The following is a 21,635-nucleotide window of genomic DNA, read 5'->3' as shown; positions in this document are numbered from 1 at the left end:
GGACAACCTCATCTTCTAACGTCAAGTGACATTTTCTTTCGTCACATCTACATTCGAATATTCTTAACCTGATGTTAATTGTCATCATGGCCTTATACCTGTTATAGCTTTATCTCAATACTATTCTGTGGGAGTACGTACTGCTAGGCACCGTTTCACAGTTCAAAAGTGTGTGAACTTAAAAGACTGTGGTTTGCTTTCAAATATGTCTTCCTTTGATCGTAACCACAGATCTGTCCAGGCTTTTACCCATGCATCATCCATGTTTCAAGAATATTACGTTTGGTCAGTCGCGTGACCATCAGTAATAACCCATTCCAGGGCTTAGGAGGCATCAGTTTTAAGGGAAATGCATGCTTTCACGAATGTTGCTGAATACACGCATTTTGGGCTCAAGAGCTCACGAACTTTTCAATCAGTTGGGTGTGTGATTGCCACACCAGTACATGCATCCTCAAGCACAGTTGTCATCAGTACCCCCCCCCCCCCCCCCCCCATTATTAACCCTCCTCTTCCCTATTGCTGCATACTACTACAGAATTCTGGACCAGCACGCCAAAACAAGGGGGAGGGGGTAAGAAGAAGAAAATATTGGCGTGAAACAGGAGTGGGTGTCACACAGAGGAGAGCCTTGGCTAATCGTGACAAGGCTTCACATCCCTCCCTTCTCCCCCACCCCTCACGCCTCTGTCGTTTTTCAGCCAGCACGTTCACATTAGCACTAAGACAAGAAAAATGGGGATAACGTAATCAGCAGCACGCCTCCGGACCTCCATTTCCCGGGAACACAAAAGCCCTGTTACTCGTTGCGTTCCGGTCTCTCCCTGGGCCACAAATGCTGCACATGCGCATGACTGACCTTGACATACGGGCATTTGGTGCTCGCCAGACGCTCCGGTGGGTCCGTTAATTGGGGCAAAATTTGATTGTCAACTGGCAGAGCCTTGAACTTGGTCATCCCCAAAGTAGTTTTGACAGGTTTTAGCTGCCTCCACGTCTTGCAGTCGACTTGTTTGTTGTTTTTCAGGTTAATCGTCGTTCTTTTTCTTTCTGTCTTTCATAATTTCTTTCTTTCTATTTTCTTTACAACCAGGCAATAATAAATTGTATGTATTTCGGTAGAATGGAAATCAATATGATGGTATTTTTTTTGTTCGTGTGCGCGGGCTTTCGCTCTTTGAGCGATTCACAGAACAAAAGTACGCAGATGAAATTTAATAGATGATATTCCCACATTTTTATGTCGGTTTTTCTTATTTCTAAATGTTGTGGCTGTAACTATTGATTGAATGCCGTGATTTCGGTTATTGCGACTAGTTTCTTCTTATTTTTGTCCTGACTTCTTTCTCTGCCTTTGTCTCTGTCTCTCTCTCTGTCTCTCTCTCTGTCTCTCGCTCGCTCCTTGCTCACTCACTCGCTAGGTCGGTACACACGTTAATACGGAGGGTGAGAGATAACCCGTCGTTCAGTGCACTCGATTGACTGAATGGTTAATCATGCTCCAGCGTTCTTGTTGGTTTTTTCATTTAGTCAATTTTGATTCCGGATTCGAGACGAGGAGGTATACGCCGAGGTGTGTGTGTGTGTGTGTGTGTGTGTGTGTGTGTGTGTGTGTGTGCGTGTGCGTGTGCGTGCGTGCGTGCGTGCTTGCGTGCGTGCGTGCGTAAGAAGAGCAAATCCCGGAAAAACAATGGACAGAACTCCATTTATAACTTCACATTCAAATTATTCAAGATGATATCCTCAGACTTTTTTCTCATTTTTTCGATACATTTTTTAATGGCGTCTACACGCCCTATTTTTGCATGGTCTATGACAATTTTTGAAAGTCTCAAAGCATTAAGTACAGAATCAGCCGCTGAACTTGATATTCATACACAAAGTGCGTTATGCTGAAAACAATGTATACTCCGTGTTAGAAAAATGACACTCGCGCGAGTTACGCACACAAGTGAAATAAATACATTAAGTCAATCTATGGAACTAACAAAATGAAACTAAATGTATTTATTTCACTTTACTCGACTTATTTTTCTTATTCACTCTCTTTAGAAACGTATCCTCTTCCTCCAGTGGTAGAACTGTGTCATCTGGATATTTGTTTTTTGCATGGTCTATGACAATTTTTAAAAATCTCAAAGCATTAAGTACAGAATCAGCCGCTGAACTTGATATTCATACACAAAGTGCGTTATGCTGAAAACAATGTATACTCCGTGTTAGAAAAATGACACTCGCGCGAGTTACGCACACAAGTGAAATAAATACATTAAGTCAATCTATGGAACTAACAAAATGAAACTAAATGTATTTATTTCACTTTACTCGACTTATTTTTCTTATTCACTCTCTTTAGAAACGTATCCTCTTCCTCCAGTGGTAGAACTGTGTCATCTGGATATTTGTTTTTTGCATGGTCTATGACAATTTTTAAAAATCTCAAAGCATTAAGTACAGAATCAGCCGCTGAACTTGATATTCATACACAAAGTGCGTTATGCTGAAAACAATGTATACTCCGTGTGAGAAAAATGACACTCGCGCGAGTTCCGCACACACGCACAAACATTACTCGCCCCGCTTTCTTGCTCCTAACTTTCTAAAAAAAAAAAATAAAAAAAATGCATTGCCTTTGCGTTTTTTCCTTGGACATGGGTCGGGTTGAGAGGGGTGGGGGAATGAGACAAAGACGTATTTGGGAATGTGACGATATGATATTTTTGGTTCCATCAATCATACATATGTGCACGATCTAAACGATCCGGGTTTTTTTGCACGAATTAAACACATAACGCTCAAACTGAAGGATACAGAAGCGTACACCCACTGGGAATTGAAGCGTACACTAAGCTTTGTGAAGGGGGGTTTGGCACGGTATCCAAAAATGTGAGGGTACTTTATAAAAGGCCTTATTGTGTCGCAGTGCGTCATTTTACAGCAAACCCCAAATAACACAACATAGGGGAGATAGGATGCCTTATCCCATGACCTGCCTCTTTGTCTCTGTTAGCTGAGGAGGTGATTATTTTGGATTATCCATCACAACCATATGAATTATCCATCACAACCGAGTCTCGATCTCACCTGTCATTGGTCATTGTCTTTGATCTCAGAGTACAATTGAATAATTTAGAGAGGTCATCGGCATATTTATCGTTAACTCGGACACTACTTTCTTTAGCAAAACGATTGAAATATTCTGCGGTATAAAAGTCGAACTCACGTTTAGCTAACGATCTACATACATTTTAACATTGAAGAAATAAAGAAAACAACAAAGAATACACATAATCTGCTGGGGTGAAAAGTGCTGAGTGAAGATTATCAGTTGGCCGAAGCGGTAGAAGAGAGAGAGAGAGAGAGAGAGAGAGAGAGAGCGAGAGAGCGATAGAGACAGACAGTGATTCAAGGCGCACAACTCTGGTTCTCTTCATCGGCAACCGCTTAGATCAATCCCGACAACAAAATCCTGATTCAAAATCCTGAGCGACGAAATAAGAATTAAACTAAAACAGTATGCTTACAGTTTTGTTCATTTGCTATCGCTTTTAGAGCATTGATTGCTAAATCTGGTTCAACAGAACAAGGCTGTCCCATCTGTCGTCTGCTGCAGATCTGTCTACAGAAATACAGGCTAAGCTTGATCAGCAACATGGAAATTGCCACTTACAAAGTTGAGATACGGTTAAAATAAAAGGTGACGAAGGAGGTCGGTTCTTGCGTGTGTTATTTTTCAATTTTAAAGTAAACAACGGTGTGTAGGTTCAGGTCATGCAGGCAGATAGATTTACAAGTTTTGACCTACATTGAATAGACCAGCAGAACAAAACTAAGCTTACCACAGTACAGTACAGATAACTTACTGGCCTAAGACTGAAAGCCAGGCATCAAAGTAAGGCTCACCTAAATGACGATTGAAGAAGTAAGTAATCCAAATTTGAACACTGAAGCACAACAGCTCGAATAAGCACAAATTCAGCAATCATCCTCATCGCTTGTAAAATCACACACTCGCAGTCTTTTTGGCGTAATGCCTCTGACAACCGACTCAGTGGGTCACCGACTGAAACCGGCCGGTAACTGCACAGTTTCGAATGCATTGAACTGCGCAGTCTCTGTAATTCGTTTTCTTAAGCAGTATTGATGACTAAATACAAAAGCAGACCTTTTATGGCGCGTTTACCGAAAAGACACAAGGGGACTCGTTTCTCGTTTCGCACATGAATTTGATGACACGATTTGCGGTCGCTGAAGGTTTGGCCAGCAGAGAACAGGCACTCGCAGCGTTTGTGTCAAAAAGTGGTGTTTTTTAATGAAAACGTCGGAGTAATGGGATAAAAAGCTTACACACCTCGTCCTAAATATCGTGCATATTTTCCCTCGGGTAGATTTCCAGGTATTACCTCGCCAGAGGCTCGGTAATACCTGAAAATCGACCCTAGGGAAAATATGCACGATATTTAGAACTCGGAGTGTGTAACCTATATATATTATGAATGTAAACTTCTTTTGGCTATTGCAGTGTACAATTGCATGGAAAGGTAAATGGCCGAAATGTAATCCATTATGCCGCACTTCCCACCATCAAATGTACTCTACTTTCACACAAAGGTATAAATACACATAGTTTGTGACGTGGCTGCATTGAGGAGTATCTATACATCACGTTTCATGTTACTGTTAATCGATTTACTTGCAATTTAGCCAGCCAAAATGTATCTTTAATGCAGCAACATACCTGCATCTGTTCAACAAATTAATGCGAGACCAAGCGGAGAAGGCTATAGGCATTACACCGGGCGTACACCTTCCCCTGATGTGGATATCCAGTGCTTATTTATTTCCTTTTCTCTTCTGTCTTTATTTTTTTCTCATTTTTACATTTAGTCAAATTTTGACTAAATGTTTTAACATAGACAGGGAATCGAGACGAGGGTGGTGGTGTATGTGTGTGTGTGTGTGTGTGTGTGTGTGTGTGTGTGTGTGTGTGTGTGTGTGTGTGTGTGTCTGTGTGTATGTGCGTGCGTGTGGAGCGATTCAGAGAAAACTACTGGACCGATCTTCATGACATTTAACATGAGAGTTCCTGGGTATGATAGCCCCAGACGGTTTTTTTCATATTTTTGATAAATGTCTTTGATGACGTCATATCCGGCTTTTTGTGAAAGTTGAGGCAGCACTGTCACGCCGTCATTTTTCAACCAAAATTAATTTGAAATTTTGTTCAAGTAATCTTCGACGAAGCCCGGACTTTGGTATTGCATTTCAGCTTGGAGGATTAAAACTAGTTAATTAGTTTGATCATTAAAGTTGTCATTAATGTAACCGTGTGCCGAAACACTACGATCACCTCGGGAAGCGAAGTGCAATCAAACAGGATTGAAAATGTTAGGGCTAATTTCTTAGCCCTATAAAAACTGTTATGCAAACCCGAAGGTTTCCATGAACATACAGACAATCGGAAACCACCAGACCCCATCACAAACAGAATTCCACAATCCACTGGTGTTGACTTTTAAAGGCCAACAACTCGGGTGCAGAGTCTGCTGTGAAAGGAGCGGTAGCCTCCCCTGTCACAATCGCCCCCGTTTGAATGAACTTCGTCCCGAAGTTCCGAACCGGGGGACCACTGTCCATCCCAAGTTCGCAGAATGGGAACAGCACGAAAATGTTCAGTGGTCATATTATGCCATTACCTGAACATATCATGCCGAGTCCCATCCCTGCTCGCAACGCCAGATGTAACCGTGTGCCGAAACACTACGATCACCTCGGGAAGCGAAGTGCAATCAAACAGGATTAAAAATGTTAGGGCTAATTTCTTAGCCCTATAAAAACTGTTATGCAAACCCGAAGGTTTCCATGAACATACAGACAATCGGAAACCACCAGACCCCATCACAAATCTACTGGTGTTGACTTTTAAAGGCCAACAACTCGGGTGCAGAGTCTGCTGTGAAAGGAGCGGTAGCCTCCCCTGTCACATTAAAATCGATTTTTCACTAACAGATTTAAAAATGATTGCATCGTATTCCTCAATTGTTCCTGAATTAAAAAATATATACATATGATATGTTTACTCTAAAAATGTGCTCAGAACTACAGAAAATAGGTTAAGTAAGTACTGGGTCTTTGGGGGTGGGGGGGGAGGGGGGGTGGTTAGTCGAGACTATCTTGATATAAGCCTAGTCTCGGCGATGCGGGTTTTTAGGTGTTAATCTGTTACTTTGATGCCGACAGCTTGACTAAATGTTTTTATGTCGCTTCACGCGACTTGTTTGTTTTACCAAGGGGAAAAAAGGACGAGTGAGAGGTTAGGGAATGTAGAAAATGGCAGGCAGCGATTTGACGACTGGTTTATGCGCGAGGAGGGCATTGGCAGTCCCTAAAACGCCCGGCGTGTGAGTGTCTGCCACTTACATCGAATAGCCCTCTATTTATTTCAGCAAATCAGACAACCTGTTTCTGCGTTGCTTGAGTTAGATGGGAGCGAGGCTGAATTTGTTTCTCGCTCTCCAAGACCTCCCCACAACGAGACGGCCTCCGCAATTTTATAGTGCGTTTCTCAAGCATTCGATAGTGACATTCTTGATTAGCGTTCAAACTACCGAATGTTTACATTCAATCACTATTCGGATGAATTGTTGTTATTTCCGTGGGACAAAAAAAAGTAAAGAGCAAAAAGTAATGCCAACTTTTCGTGAAAGTGGATTTATTATGTTAATTATACTATATAGTATATTATAGTAAAACGTCACTATTCCGACTCAAAACTAAGCTTCTTGTTTTCCCTTTCAGGGCCACCATAACCTCAATTGTCTTTTATATGAAACCAAGGTTACATGTTATAGCTTTCTTTTGATTGCGAAAAAGCTTTCTTTGGTCTTATCATAAACCGAGCTTAAAAAATAAGCCAAGAAAAAGAACGTTATTGTCAGATCTCTTCAACATAAAACTTTCCCAAAGTGGTATACAAATCTTTTGTTTTCTTGTAAATCAAAAAAGTCACTGCCCTTAGCTTAACCTTCACCGGATCATGTTTTGGACTACACAGTCCGGATGATGTCGGCCGTGTCTGATCCATACTTTTAAAGAAGGATTCAACGTAAAAAGTATAGGTCGTACACAACCTACGCTATCCGAATAGGGATACACTTTTAACCGTCTCTTTGCAGAGTATGGGACGTACACGACCCACGCCATCCGAATAGGGATACACATAGAAAATTCCTTCTTTAATTCCATATGGGTTGCCCACGACCCACACCATCTGGACTGCCCAGTTCAAACTACGTCATTGTTTATTTGTAGCTAGTTTACACAGATAATTCTTCAGAAAGTGGTTGATTGGAGGGTCCTTAATCAAAAACTCCCAATAGTTTCAGAGATAGAGACACTTTTGTGAGGCTCTGGGATGTCCACGACCAAGAAAGCACGGTGAAGGTTAAAATAAACACCCCTCTTTGCCCAAACATCACATCTCCCCTTGTATTCAAAGGATCGTATCAGTCATTCTATAGGATATTGGCAACAAGTGATCTAAATAAAGATCATAACTTATTTCGCAAGCAAATGTCAAGACATACTGTCTTGGTACTCGAAATGAACATGAATATTTCAATCTGTGCATAGTTTATGCCAAGTACATTTAGTTCGCTTTCTCTTGTACACTCAAACAGCGGAATTCACTAATCCTGTTGTACACTCCTATCTGAAAATACCTTCAAGGTCATATGTACTCGACAACTCCGTTTATTTCAAATGTACACCAGCATAATTATGTGACCAGTGAAGGAGGGAAACAGCACGTCTGCAACTGTTGTTCATGTATTTATTTATTTATTGATTTCTTTATTTGTTCATTAATTTGTTAATTTAATCACTTCTTAGTTCATTTATTTATTTATTTATCTATTTATTTCATCATGTATTCAGTCATTTTGTCGCTTTTGTTACCCGATTCAACTGGTGCACATTACTAGTATAGTATGTAGCTCTGACTGATATTACAAGTCTTGTCATTTGCTTCAGGGGCTTCTACTGTGAGTTGACATCAGAAGTCATATACTCTCGACAATACATGTTCGACGTTCACATTACGTTTTTTGCTTTATTTTATGTATCTATTTTTTTTTTTTTTTTGCAATAGGGAAATATAAACTAAAGTATACCCACTTTACTCTGAGTTGAATTATCAAGGAATCATAGTGAATTTCCTTGAAATGTGACTGACGCAAATCAATAACTAAGAGGACCAGACCAAAGAGGTTGTGGAGCACTCTTCGCTGAAAGAAGTATATTCCACCTAGGCCTTGTGCACACGTTGTTTTGTAAACCCAGCTAGGCCATCTGGCTCTGTGGCCTTGTAGCAAGATGCTCAAATGTCAGTCTAGACAAAGACGAATGGGTCAGGCAGTGTACACTTACCAGCTCTCTCTCTCTCTCTCCAACAAGTCTCAATACTTTCAAAAAACACCTCTCATTACATTTAATGTCAAATTACGAAAAGTCACAGTGATGGAAGACTTCGTTCTGATTATTTTCATATTGATCATATCTGTCCATAAAGCATCAGTGTTTCATAATGCAAGAATGTATGTATAGCCTACAACGTGTATATAGTCATGTGAATAGTTTTTCTGCCTTTTTTTTACATTTAGTCAAGTTTTGACTAAATGTTTTAACATAGAGGGGGGAATCTAGACGAGGGTCGTGGTGTATGTGTATGTGTGTGTGTGTGTGTGTGTGTCTGTCTGTCTGTGTGTGTGTGTAGAGCGATTCAGACTAAACTACTGGGCCGATCTTTATGAAATTTGACGGACGTTTTTTTCATTTTTTTCGTCATATCCGGCTTTTTGTAAAAGTTGAGGCGGCACTGTCACACCCTCATTCTTCCATTAAATTGATTGAAATTTTGGCAAAGCAATCTTTGACAAAGGCCGGGGTTTGGTATTGCATTTCAGCTTGGTGGCTTAAAAACTTATGAGTGAGTTTGGTCATTAAAAATCGGAAACTTGTAATTAAAATTATTTTTTTATTAACTCATAACTCATAACTCATAACTCATAACATTTTATTGATCCAACAAAGGAAATTAATTTAGTCATCAGCACATATAGGTCATTAATTAATAACTATAAAAGAATAAAAGAAGAAAATTCATAAAACCCATGATATAAAAATACCCTTTTTTCTTGCACACCTGACACACCGACACACCAATACACATGCATACATGCCTACATACATACCTACATACATACCTACATACATACCTACATACATACATACATACATACATACATACATACATACATTCCATGTTAAAGTGTAGTTAAGAACATCACAGTAATTATATCATTGTTTGGATTAACAGATAAGTTTTTATGTAAATGATGATAACAACAATCCATAATTAACGCTATTGCACTACCAAGGAAGAGACCAACCAAACACATAAAAACCAATAACAGTAATCATCATCAGTTATCACAGGTATCACAGTAAACGATCCAAAAACAATTTCATCTTATTCTTCATCATTTTCTGATTCCAAAAACATATACATATGTTATATTTGGATTAAAAACAAGCTCTGAAAATTAAAAATATAAAAATTATGATCAAAATTAAATTTCCGAAATCGTTTTAAAAACTGTTTCATCTTATTCCTTGTCGGTTCCTGATTCCAAAAACATATAGATATGATATGTTTGGATTAAAAACACGCTCAGAAAATTAAAACGAAGAGAGGTACAGTAAAGCGTGCTATGAAGCACAGCGCAATCGCTACCGCGCCAAACAGGCTCGTCACTTTCACTGCCTTTTGCACTAGCGGCGGACTACGTTCAGTTTCATTCTGTGAGTTCCACAGCTTGACTAAATGTAGTAATTTCGCCTTACGCGACTTGTTATTTTTTATTTTTACAGTCATGCTTATCTTTTGTAATTGTTTTACGTTTGTACATATATATATATGTATTCAAGATTAGAATAGTCCCTCTCTGGGCGAGGGCTGGTTGAAAAGAAGCTCGTTTATATTGCTTATGCCACAACCCTCGTAAAATAAAATTTGATTTGATTTGATTTGATTTGATTTGATCTCTCTCTCTCTCTCTCTCTCTCTCTCTCTCTCTCTCTCTCTCTCTCTCTCTCTCTCTCTCTCTCTCTCTCTCTCTCTCTCTCACGAGAACGATGACAAAGTGAAGAGAAAACGTGTCAGTGTTGAGATAGTTAAGATCTGGAAGATCCCCACTGCGGATGTTTAACGCCCATTCTCAGGGGAGCAATGTTATCACTTTCTTTCAACAAGTAAATTGGGCGTAATGGCACTCTCTAACCCAATAGCTCCTCGACGTTGCAATCCAGCGCTTAAAGGACGTTATAAAATACACGTTACTCGTCAGTAACTCCAGCTGTTCTGTCAGCCTTCGGGCAAACTTTCACAGCCGTTTTATCTCCCCTGACGCAATTTGAGTAATGGCGGTCGCGCAATAACCAACCAAAATCCGGGCTAGGTAACGTTCTAGATTTCTCGACACATCTCTTTTTACCGCCAGAATTCGATGGCTCGGGTCCCCGGTGGCTCTTTATCGGTTGCGGCCAATCCGCATCTCTAAGAGGATTTCTCGAATAGAGCGGTGAGAGTTGTGGCGCATCTAGTCTCGGTGAGCCCAGTCCCGGCGGGGTCCCGGCCATTCAGACCCTCTGTGCCGAGACAGTCGGGAACAGGGGGGAGGAGGCTCACACCCCGGCACCAGCCTGTCACAGATCTGTTCGGTAATGGTGACGCTGATTTATTTATTCCTTCTACTTGCAAATTGTCTCGGATCGATGCTCGATACGGGCCCTGGCGTTGAAAGAGTTTGAAATCCAGGGGGCGGGGGTAGGGGCCCGGGTAGGGGGTGGGGCTGGCGAGACGCGCGTGCTGGCCGAGCTGACAGCCAGTTCGTACATGTCAAACGCTCACTTTCACCCCTTGCTGGTTGATGAGCCTTTCATTGCTTCCAGTTGGAGACTGGTACCAAAAGGGAACAAATCAAACCGTTGGTTTCAAGATTTATCTTTGAACGACCACTGACGTTTGAGTTTTGCTATTGACTAAAATGCAACTCGGGTCCGTCATAATGATTTTCCTTTCTCTTTAAATTCCCACCACTATCTTTTCATATTTACATTTTTGTCCTTGCTTAGCATTTTACATTAATGGCACAGGATTTTCTAGCATACTCAACAGTAAAACCCAAAATGGAATAATAATGAACAGGAACCAAAACAGAGCAGTACCAATGAGTGGAACCAAAACAGAGCAGTACAGTCATGTCTAAAATGATAAAAGCTGTTTAATTGTTTTCTTTGAGCCTGTCTCAGATTACAGCGACTTGGAGAAGCGTGTTAACAAAGAAATGTCAAACCAGAACTGAACATTTCCGAATAAAAAGCTGTATAGTTTGTTGTGTTTTTTTAAGATTTTTTTCTTAGACTCTCTCAGATATCAGCGACTTATAAAAGCGTTTTAACCTAGAAAAACATAACCAGAACAGAAAAGATCTGAATGAAAGTAACATTATTTTTTGTTTTATTTGATCTGGTATGAGATTGCAGCGACTAGAGATAGCGGGGTGACGTATCGCAGTGCGGCCCATTAAGCGAGGAGATCAACACAAGGCGTTACCAGCTTGCCTTAGTGTGGTCAGTGTCTGCAGCCGTCATCCATTGTGTGCGCAGACGATGGCCCATGCAGATAAGGGCCAGCCGCTGCCTTATCAACACATTAGTCTATATCTGCTGCCCATCTTCGCCATCTTCAGACAGCCATCCTCAGATTGCACAACTAGATACGCCTGCGCATCTCCATCCCAGCCTGTTTTTCTTCCCCCTTCTTGGAAAGCGTTCTCGAGTTGGTGCAGCACAAAGAACTGACGTAAGTCCCAACACACACGTCCCTGGAGAGATGTGGTGTGGGCTGAACATATACCAGAGCTGGTTACACATCATGGAATCTGACCAACATGGGCTTCTTAGGCAAACTTACTCAAGCCTTCTCTCACAAGAACATAAAGAGGAAAATAGATGGCTCTTATTTGTACGCGAGTTCCTGACTTCCTCAGGCTTCAAACACGTGTGGCAAAACCAAAGCACAATACACCCGGCAAGACTGAAACACGCGCTAACAAAACATGTAGAAACTATTTGTCAGGCTCTGGAGGACAAAAAAAGAAGGAAACTCCTCCAAACTACAGTTTTACAAGGGAGTGTCACACGACTACTCTCTACAACCCTATCGTTTGCTAACACAAGAACACAGACAGGCTATGAGCAAACTACGTATAAGTGCCCATGACTTAGAAATCGAAAAGGGCAGATACACGGGAACACCAAGGGAGGAAAGACTATGCAGAAACTGTGTCTGTGGAGTGGTGGAGGATGAACTTCACTTCCTTGATTCGTGTACAATGTATGCTCATCTCAGGCAACAGTTATTACCGAATACTTCCACCGGCAGTGATGAAATAAGAGTCAGTTCTTTGTTTACTGACAGCGACATCCAAAGGCAATTGGCAAAATATGTGTACGATTGTTTTCAACTACGCAGATGCAATGGCCAATGCGTCTTCCGACTGTCCTCAATAACTTATGCTCATCTTCAGGTCCTCTTTGTTCACCCTGTTCTACTTGGTTTTATATTACATGTATGTTATGTTATATTGCTGTTTTTCCTGTACTTATGTATCTTGTATGTGTCAATAGGCTCTGTGCTTTAATGACAATTAATTCTGATTCTGATTCTGATTCTGATTCTGATTCTGACTTGAGTGGCTGAGAATGTGATCGTTCCTTAAAAATAAAAAAATCAAGGTTCATTGACAAGAGGGTATGATGAAATATGATGTGCACCAAAAGGCAAAACTGTAACTCCAATGCAGTTAGCTTTTAGTCCCCATTAACACACATGCAGGTCCTAACTGTCTGTACTCCACGCCTTGCGGACCCCTAATGTCTTTCTTTCTTTCTTTGTTCTTTTGATCCTTTGTTTGTTTGTGAGTCGAAGAAGCAGGAGGGTCATCCGTCAACCACCTAGCTACTACTGATCTTCCAAGAGATATTCCATCCCGGGTAAATGATGATCACCAGCACAGATCTAGTCAAGATTGTGCGTGGTTTAAAAGCATTCTTTCACTTGGAAAAGCCTGGCTGATCTCTGTGCAGAGTATAGGAATGTTTTGTTTCATTACAGTTAACGTTTATGTCAGCGTGTGAAAGGTATTCTTAATACAAGGAACTTAGTCGATAAATATCGACAGGGGGCCGACTAATGGTTTAAATGTGAAATGTGTGTATAATAATGGGTGTGGGTAGTTAGGTAGTAGTTAACATTTGTTTTGAATAATTATTGGTATTTTGATAATGTGGGTAGCATGGAAATGTAAGCATTTGAATGTAAGTCTTAGGTACCATTGTACCCAGGAAGAGAGACCAGAGATAGGAGTAGGTTGCAATAGCTTGTGTGGTCTTTGAGTTTTGTTTTTGAAAAGATATTGTTAAAGAAAAAGAAGACAATTACAGTAATGCAATATTTATTGTGAAAACCAACGATTGTACAAAGAACATGTGAAGCAACATTATGTCTATGATGGTGTGAAGAAAATTAGTTATGATTTATACTATTATTATTTAGACTTGAGACTGACAGTGTTGTGACGAGCGTTGGCTAATGGTAACGAGTACATATGTGTGTAGTTGTGGCGTGTGTGTGTGTTTGCGCGTTGGTTTGGATTATGGGTGTAATTTGTAAAACAGATGTGACAGTAATGGGCGGGGATGTAGCTCAGTCGGTAGCGCGCTGGATTTGTATCCAGTTGGCCGCTGTCAGCGTGAGTTCGTCCCCACGTTCGGCGAGAGATTTATTTCTCAGAGTCAACTTTGTGTGCAGACTCTCCTCGGTGTCCGAACACCCCCGTGTGTACACGCAAGCACAAGACCAAGTGCGCACGAAAAAGATCCTGTAATCCATGTCAGAGTTCGGTGGGTTATAGAAACACGAAAATACCCAGCATGCTTCCTCCGAAAACGGCGTATGGCTGCCTAAATGGCGGGGTAAAAAACGGTCATACACGTAAAATTCCACTCGTGCAAAAAACACGAGTGTACGTGGGAGTTTCAGCCCACAAACGCAGAAGAAGTGACATAATAAAAACAAGTCGCGTAAGGCGAAATTACTACATTTAGTCAAGCTGTCGAACTCACGGAATGAAACTGCACGCACTGCATTTTTTCACCAAGACAATGCAGCTTTGTCAATCGCCGCGAGAAGGAAATCGCTCACCTCCCACGTGCAAAACGCAGTGAAATTGACAAGCAAGAATAGCGCGGTAGTGTATTGCGCGAAGCAGGACAGCGCGCTTTTCTGTATTCTGGTTAACTTTCTGAGCTTGTTTTGAATACAACCTATCATATCTATATGGTTTTAGAATCAGGAAATGATAAAGAATAAGATTAAATCATTTTTGGATCGATTTGATAAATTTTAATTGTAGTACTAATTTATCTATTTTCGTTAATTGTGATCACATTTTAAGACTAAACATGACATATGTATTATATTTTTAGATTCAGAATTTGATGAAGAATACGATGCAATCAATTTTAAATCTGTTTGCAAGAATTTGATTTTAATGACAACTTTAATGAGCAAACTCATTAATTACTTTTAAAGCCTCCAAGCTGAAATACAATACCAAAGTCCGGGCTTTGTCGAAGATTACTTGACCAAAATTTCAACCAATTTGGTTGAAAAATGACAGGGTGACAGTGCTGCCTCAACTATCACAAAAAGCCGGATATGACGTCATCAAAGACATGTCTGGGGATGCCATACTCAGGACCTCTCATGTTAAATTTCATGAAGATCGGTCCAGTAGTTTTCTCTGAATCGCTCTACACACACACACACACACACACACACACACACACACACACACACACACACACACACACACACACACATACACCACGACCCTCATCTCGATTCCCCCTCTACGTTAAAACATTTAGTCAAAACTTGACTAAATGTAAAAACGACCACTCTGCACAGTAAGCAGCATGGACGTTGAGTGTTACTATGCGTCCATGTCTTATCCCATGACATGAAAAGACTTGGATGGGTCTGACGAAATGTGCGTAATTGTTTGCCTGGGGTAGGAGAGGTATATTTAAAGCAAGAAGTCTCACTATTCCGCTGGTTTACTTATCTCGCCATTAGTTGCGGTGCGAAGGATGGCTTCAAGACTGAGGCGCAGCAAAGCAGCGGCGGTTAAATGGAAGTTGATCACTGTCACAGTGTGAGCGATAATCATTGCCCAGTATCGGCAGCCCTCCCTCCACACGCCATCCGTTTCGATGTGCCACTAGTCAATATGTCATTCACCCACATCTCGCCACCACCACTACTCTCACCCTACACCCACCCTCTCCATTTCCTACGTACAGCCACCCCCTTCCTTTTTCTACGTACTACCCCCTACCTCCCGCTCAAACAGACTGTTTTACACACACACACACCAGGGCCGGACCCAGGGGGGGTTCCAGGGGTTCCGGAACCCCACCCCTGGAAAAAGCATGTACCTTGCTTTGTGTGGTTTTTTTGGTTTTTTGGTTTTTTTTTAAATAAATTTTGTGTGTGTCTCTAACAAATTTTATTCAATGTGAAATCCGATGAGAAAAAGGTAACCCCCCCCCCCCCCCCCACCTTCGCTGATTTGCCCCCCCCCCCCAAAAAAGGAGGAACCCCCCCTTACAACTCATTTGGTCCGGCCCTGCACACACACATACACACACACACACACACACCAGACAGCCTTACACACACACACTCTCTCACACACACACACACACACACACAAACAAACACACACACGCACACACGCACACACATACACACACACACACACACACAAGACAGCCTTACACACTCACACCCATACACACACGCTCACACACACACACACACACACACACATGCACACAAACAAACACACACACACACACACACACACACTCACACACACACACACACACACACATAACAAACCCAGATACACACATGGCGCACGCACGCGCACACACTCGTCCCCTTTTTGTAGCTGATGCCATCGTGTCCGTTTCTCTCCCGCTTCCAGTCTACTATCAAAATCTGTTTGCATTAATACTTATATTTATATGTAGTCACCACCACCCACATGTAATTGCCCTGTTTTCTTCTGAATTTTGTCTACAACCGTTTGCAGCTGACACATCTAAAACTTGACGTACATTCAGTTTTTTATTCGTGATGCGTTTTCAAGTGTGTTTCCAGTGCAAAAAGGTGGGATTTTATTGTAAGTTTGCAGTTTTCTTTGTGTGGACGGCTGTGTTTCACTGGAAGTCTAGTACCTTGACCAGCAAACTGTCATTAGTCAGAAGACCATCAACAACAACAAAAATTCTGACTACAATGCTGTAGTTAAGTTGCTTTTGTCCTGAACATTAAGCTTGACGTTCCCCTTCGTAGATCTTCTTCGTAGACTGAGACACAACGCTTGTTTTCTCCCCTCGCTCCACGTACTTGTGTTTAATCTCTTTCTGGAAACATGTCCTGTATTTGAATAACTTTCTGTGTGTTTGTTTTTTTAGTTCTTCCAACGAGTGTGTTCGCATACCATTGTGTCAATAATGTGTTTGTGTTCTTCTCTGTAGCAGTTTTACTGTAGTTTAAGGATGTTTTCGTTAATTGCTGAAAAAACACTTTCAATTTTGTTGTTTGTTTTTGTTATTCCTCCAACGGGCATTTCCACAAGCCATGTTGTCAATAAAGTGCTTTTGTTTTCCTCTGAAAGCAGTTTTACTGTAGTTTGAGGATGTTTTCGTGAATGGCCAGACCAGCGCTTTGATTTGCAACAGGCTATGACGGCTTACTAGTGCCAAAACCTAGGGTTACCATTTTCACGTGAAAATTAGTAATTAACAGTGTTAATTAATAATTTTCATTTTTGCCTCGTTTTCGGTAACAGTAGTCGGACTTTAAGAGTCCGCACTGAGAGGCTACAACGTCCGTCAAACATCACTCTCACACAATTTCTGAAATATCTTTTAATAGAAGGCCTTATCGAGCAAGTTATCCGACATGAAGATGCATGTAACAGTTTTCTGCAATAGCGCTTTCCTTAAACGTTGTTTTGGGTATCTTAGAAAAGAATAATCGACCTCGTAAACTGACTTTCGAATCAAAGCTGTTCGTAGCAGACGGACTTTTGATCGGCTGTGGTCTCACACTTTCACAATAATTCCTTATTCGACAAGTTGTCGGGCAGACAGCTGTACCTCATATTTATTTCCACTACTACACTCATACATCTGCTTTGTAGTGTATTAGTGAAGGACAATCGATCCGAAAATGTTCGAATCGAGAGAGGAAAAATGGCGTCTGGCCGGCCGGAGGTCCGACCACTAGCAGACGGCTCTGTTCGCGGTCTAGACTCACACACTTTCACAAATATCTTTCGATAGAATTCGTTATTCAACAAGTTATCAGACAGACAGCTGTATGCCACGGTTATCTACACATGCGCTCAGCTCGTATTGTTAAATTGCATCGGATTAAAGAACAATGGACCAGAAAAGTATCGAATCGAAGGATGTTTCGCTCTGGCCTGTGTAACAGTCGCGCATGCGCATTGAACCTCCACAGTCACGAGGCACATGAAAATTAGTAATTAACGCGTGAAAATTACTAATTTTTAGTTTTGGCACTAGTAAGCCGTCAGGAGGCGAGCCAAAACTGAAAATTAGACATTAACACTTGAAAATTAGTAATTAACACGTGAAAATTAGTAATTTTCACGTCATAATTGTAATTTTCTCGTGAAAATTAGTAACTTTCACGTGTTAATTACTAATTTTTAGTTTTGGCGCTAGTAAGCCGTCATAACAAGCGTTTCATGGTAACACTCGCCGAGGAATCTCCCCGGCCTCTCTCTTTCTGTTCCACTATGCTTAGAGGTTCCATTCTGTTCTGTTCAGCTGTGTTTAGTGGTCCCCGCGTCGAGCGGTTCATTGGTGCCGTAGTAATTAGCCCTCATTTCCCCCGAGTAAGTCAGCTCGTCTGCTCCCCGGCGCCCTAGACCCGCGATTTATCGTTCCCTACTTCCTTTTTCAGCCCCGGGCGCAATTTCGCCTGCCGCCTATTCCCCGGCCTTTTCAGCGCGAAAAGAGGTCGAAGAGAATATGAGATGGGGATTTGATCACCCTTTGCCTATAGGCCACGCTGATTTGGGACAGCTGATTTGGGACAGCATCTGTGCGCGTGCGCGCGGGTGTGTGTGTGTGTGTGTGTGTGTGCGTGTGTGTGTGTATGTGTGCGTGCGTGAGTGTGTGTGTGTGTGTGTGTGTGTGTGTGTGTGTGTGTGTGTTTTGGTCTTCCTGTTTGTCTATCTGTCTGGTTGGAAGAGGTTGAAAGAAAAATCGTAGCCTTAAACATATGTCGTTGCAAAAGAAAGTTCATTCATCATCATCATCATCATCATCATCATCATCATCATCATCATCCTAATCTGTCTGAAGTTACTCGGTCAGCGTTACTTTTTAGGGTAGCACTCAGAAGACATTGCATTGATCGTTTTGGTTGTAAAATCAAGATTCTTGATTTTAGAAGCCGAGCCGGTTATCTGCTATGAGTTTTTTTGGGTGTTAAGTTTACTTTTTTATTTCTTTTTACATCTAGTCAAGTTTATGTTTTCAGATAGACCGGGAATCGAGACGAGGGTTGTGGTGTATATGTATGCGTGTGTGTAGAGCGAATCCAAGAAAAGTACTGGACAGATATTCATGAACTTAGCATACCATTTTTTTCTGGGTGATTTCCCCAGACAGATTTTTTTTATTTTGTTCGATAACTGTCTTTGATGACGTCATATCCGGCTTTTTGCAAAAGTTGAGGCGGCACTGTGTGCGACCTCATTTTGCAACTAAATTGATTGACACTTTTGGTCAGTCAATCTTTGACTGAGTCCGGACAATGGGATTGCATTTCAGCTTGGTAGCTTAAACATTAATTAATTAGTTTGTTTATTAGAATTCCCAAAATTCTAATGAAAATTAATCTAGTAGTAATAGATCCAATTAAAGAAAATAGGTTAATAAGGTACTATATTTCGCATGTTTCGCGGAGACGAGCGTGACCCGTCTCGGTCTACGGGTATGGCTAGTTAAGACTTACGACATGTAGTGATTAATGATTTTTGGTGTTGATCTCAAAGTTTCAGGCCGACAGATTAACTTAATGTTTTGATATCGCTTTTCGCGATGTTATTTTAACAGGCAGAAAGATATTGGCTAAAAAAGAGTGTGTGTGGTTGTTGTTTTGTTTTTCTCGATGGTATATAGTACAACCGTTAAACTGCAGATTAAATTTAAGTATTTGTCTGAGAAGCAAAGCCTGCAATGAACGAACCATTTGAGTCTTTAAAGCTCCAATGTTGATTTATTGTGTCCCCATCGTAGTGCGTTATTTTTCAAGTGTGTATTTGCATACAAAAGTAAGAGGGGTCTGCCGAAAATGGGCTAAATGAAAGTGTGGTTAGACAGGTCGTCTAAAAAGAGGTCTGCGAAGGCACCGGATGGGCATTAGTAAATATCGATGAAGAGGAATAGACATTTTGAATATCTCTCTCTCTCTCTCTCTCTCTCTCTCTCTCTCTCTCTCTCTCTCTCTCTCTCTCTCTCTCTCTCTCTCTCTCTCTCTCTCTGTCTGTCTGTCTGTCTGTCCCTTTAAAATCTTTAGTCAAGCAGTATGTAAGAAATGTTAAGTCCTTTGTACTGGAAACTTGCATTCTCCCAGTAAGGTCATATATTGTACTACGTTGCAAGCCCCTGGAGCAAATTTTTGATTAGTGCTTTTGTGAACAAGAAACAATTGACAAGTGGCTCTATCCCATCTCTCCCCCCTTTCCCCGTCGCGATATAACCTTCGTGGTTGAAAACGACGTTAAACACCAAATAAAGAAGATGTCTGTCCCCCCCTCTCTGAGGGCCCCAAAGGGGGGGTATTATCACGATCACGGGAAGGGAAATTTTAGCTTTCACGATCACAGTTACCTTGATTTTTGTTTTCACGATCACAAACACCTTGACGAATAGAGGATCATAGAGTGATACAGCTGTGAAAAATGTACGTTGAAAATAAAATGCTTTGCAATAATGCCCATCACGATCACGAAAACAAATGACGATCACGATCACGAGACTTGATTTTTTTGTCATCACGGATCACGGGCAAAGTCCCATCACGATCACAGAAATGGAAATTTCGGCAATCACGGTCACAGAAAGGTTAAAAAACGCCAATCACGATCACGATTTTAAACCCTTTGGGGCCCTCCTCTCTCTCTCTCTCTCTCTCTCTCTCTCTCTCTCTCTCTCTCTCTCTCTCTCTCTCTCTCTCTCTCTCTCTCTCTCTCTCTCTCTCTCTCTCTCTCTCTCTCTCTCTCTCTCTTTCTCTTCTTCCATCTCTCTCTCTCTCTTTCCTTCTCTCTCTCTTTCCTTCTCTCTCCTCTCTCTCTCCTTCTCTATCTCTCTCTATTTATGTATCCATCTATCTATCTATCTATCTATGTATCTATACATCTATCCATCTGTCTATCTATATATCTATCTCTGTCTTTGCCTTATATATATATATATATATATATATATATATATATATATATATATATATATATATATATATATATCTGTCTTTGCCTCTGTATCTCTCTTTTTCTGTACGCGCGCTTCATTGTGTATGCTTGTGTGTATTGTGTGCTTGTCTGTCTGTCTGTCTGTCTGTCTGCCTGTCTTCCGTCCAGTCTGTCTCTTTTCTAACTGCTTGTCTGTAGGCTATAGGCGCATGTGAACTGTTGTGCGGACTTGCAATGATTTGCTGGGATTGTGTGGGTATCATGGTGTAGAATATCGTAATAATGTATCTCAGTCCCTTCATCCTGCAGCCAAGTGTATCTTCCTTTGCAATGGATATATGAAAATCTAGCTTATTTGTTTGTATTCACAGAAAGATCAAAGCTTTTTTGTGAGCTTGCGCGTTGCTAATAAGGTTTACTAGCTCTACCCCATGTATGCGGACTTGGTTGAGGGCAAGGACACCAACCTGGTCATTGGTACTGACATAAACAGTCACTGGATCCTTTCTCTCTTCTTTATGGGGTATTTCTTGTGTTTATTTTTGTGACTAACGTGTTCCCTCACAGTGTTCCATTCTGCTGCGTCCAGTGAAGAACTTCTGATGCGCCTGTTGATTGAATAAAAAAAGAATGACAGTTGACTCCGTGCGAGCGAGCCCAGCACGGTTCATTAACGGCAAATGAAATGGCTGTAGTTGGGATTATGGGCCTCAGCTGTCTGCAGCCATTTTTCTCACAGCCTTCTTCGCTCTCTAATGCATGTTTGCCTCTCGCTGCTTTTTGCTGACTTTCTCCGGGGGTAGGCGGGTTGGGTGGGTCTAAGGGGGGGGGGGGGGGGATCAAATTGAAAGAGGGATTTGGCCTAAAGTGCGTGTTCTTCTTCTTCTTCTTCTTCGTCTTCTTCTTCTTCTTCTTCTTCTTCTT

At 41.3% G+C, this 21,635-nt stretch overlaps 1 protein-coding gene across 1 annotated transcript in view; it reads left to right on the top strand.

Annotated features, from left to right (window-relative positions):
- The window catches only part of LOC138983146 (neuronal acetylcholine receptor subunit alpha-10-like), a 74,210-nt gene that overhangs the window by 36,325 nt on the left and 16,250 nt on the right, over positions 1-21,635 (top strand). The gene's annotated exons all lie outside the window — the stretch shown is intronic.

This window comes from Littorina saxatilis, linkage group LG12 (assembly GCF_037325665.1).
Source record: "Littorina saxatilis isolate snail1 linkage group LG12, US_GU_Lsax_2.0, whole genome shotgun sequence".
In the NCBI taxonomy this organism is placed as follows: Eukaryota; Metazoa; Mollusca; class Gastropoda; order Littorinimorpha; family Littorinidae; genus Littorina; species Littorina saxatilis.
The sequence above is the reverse complement of the archived record's forward strand: the minus strand, read 5'-3'. Positions and strand labels throughout refer to the sequence as shown.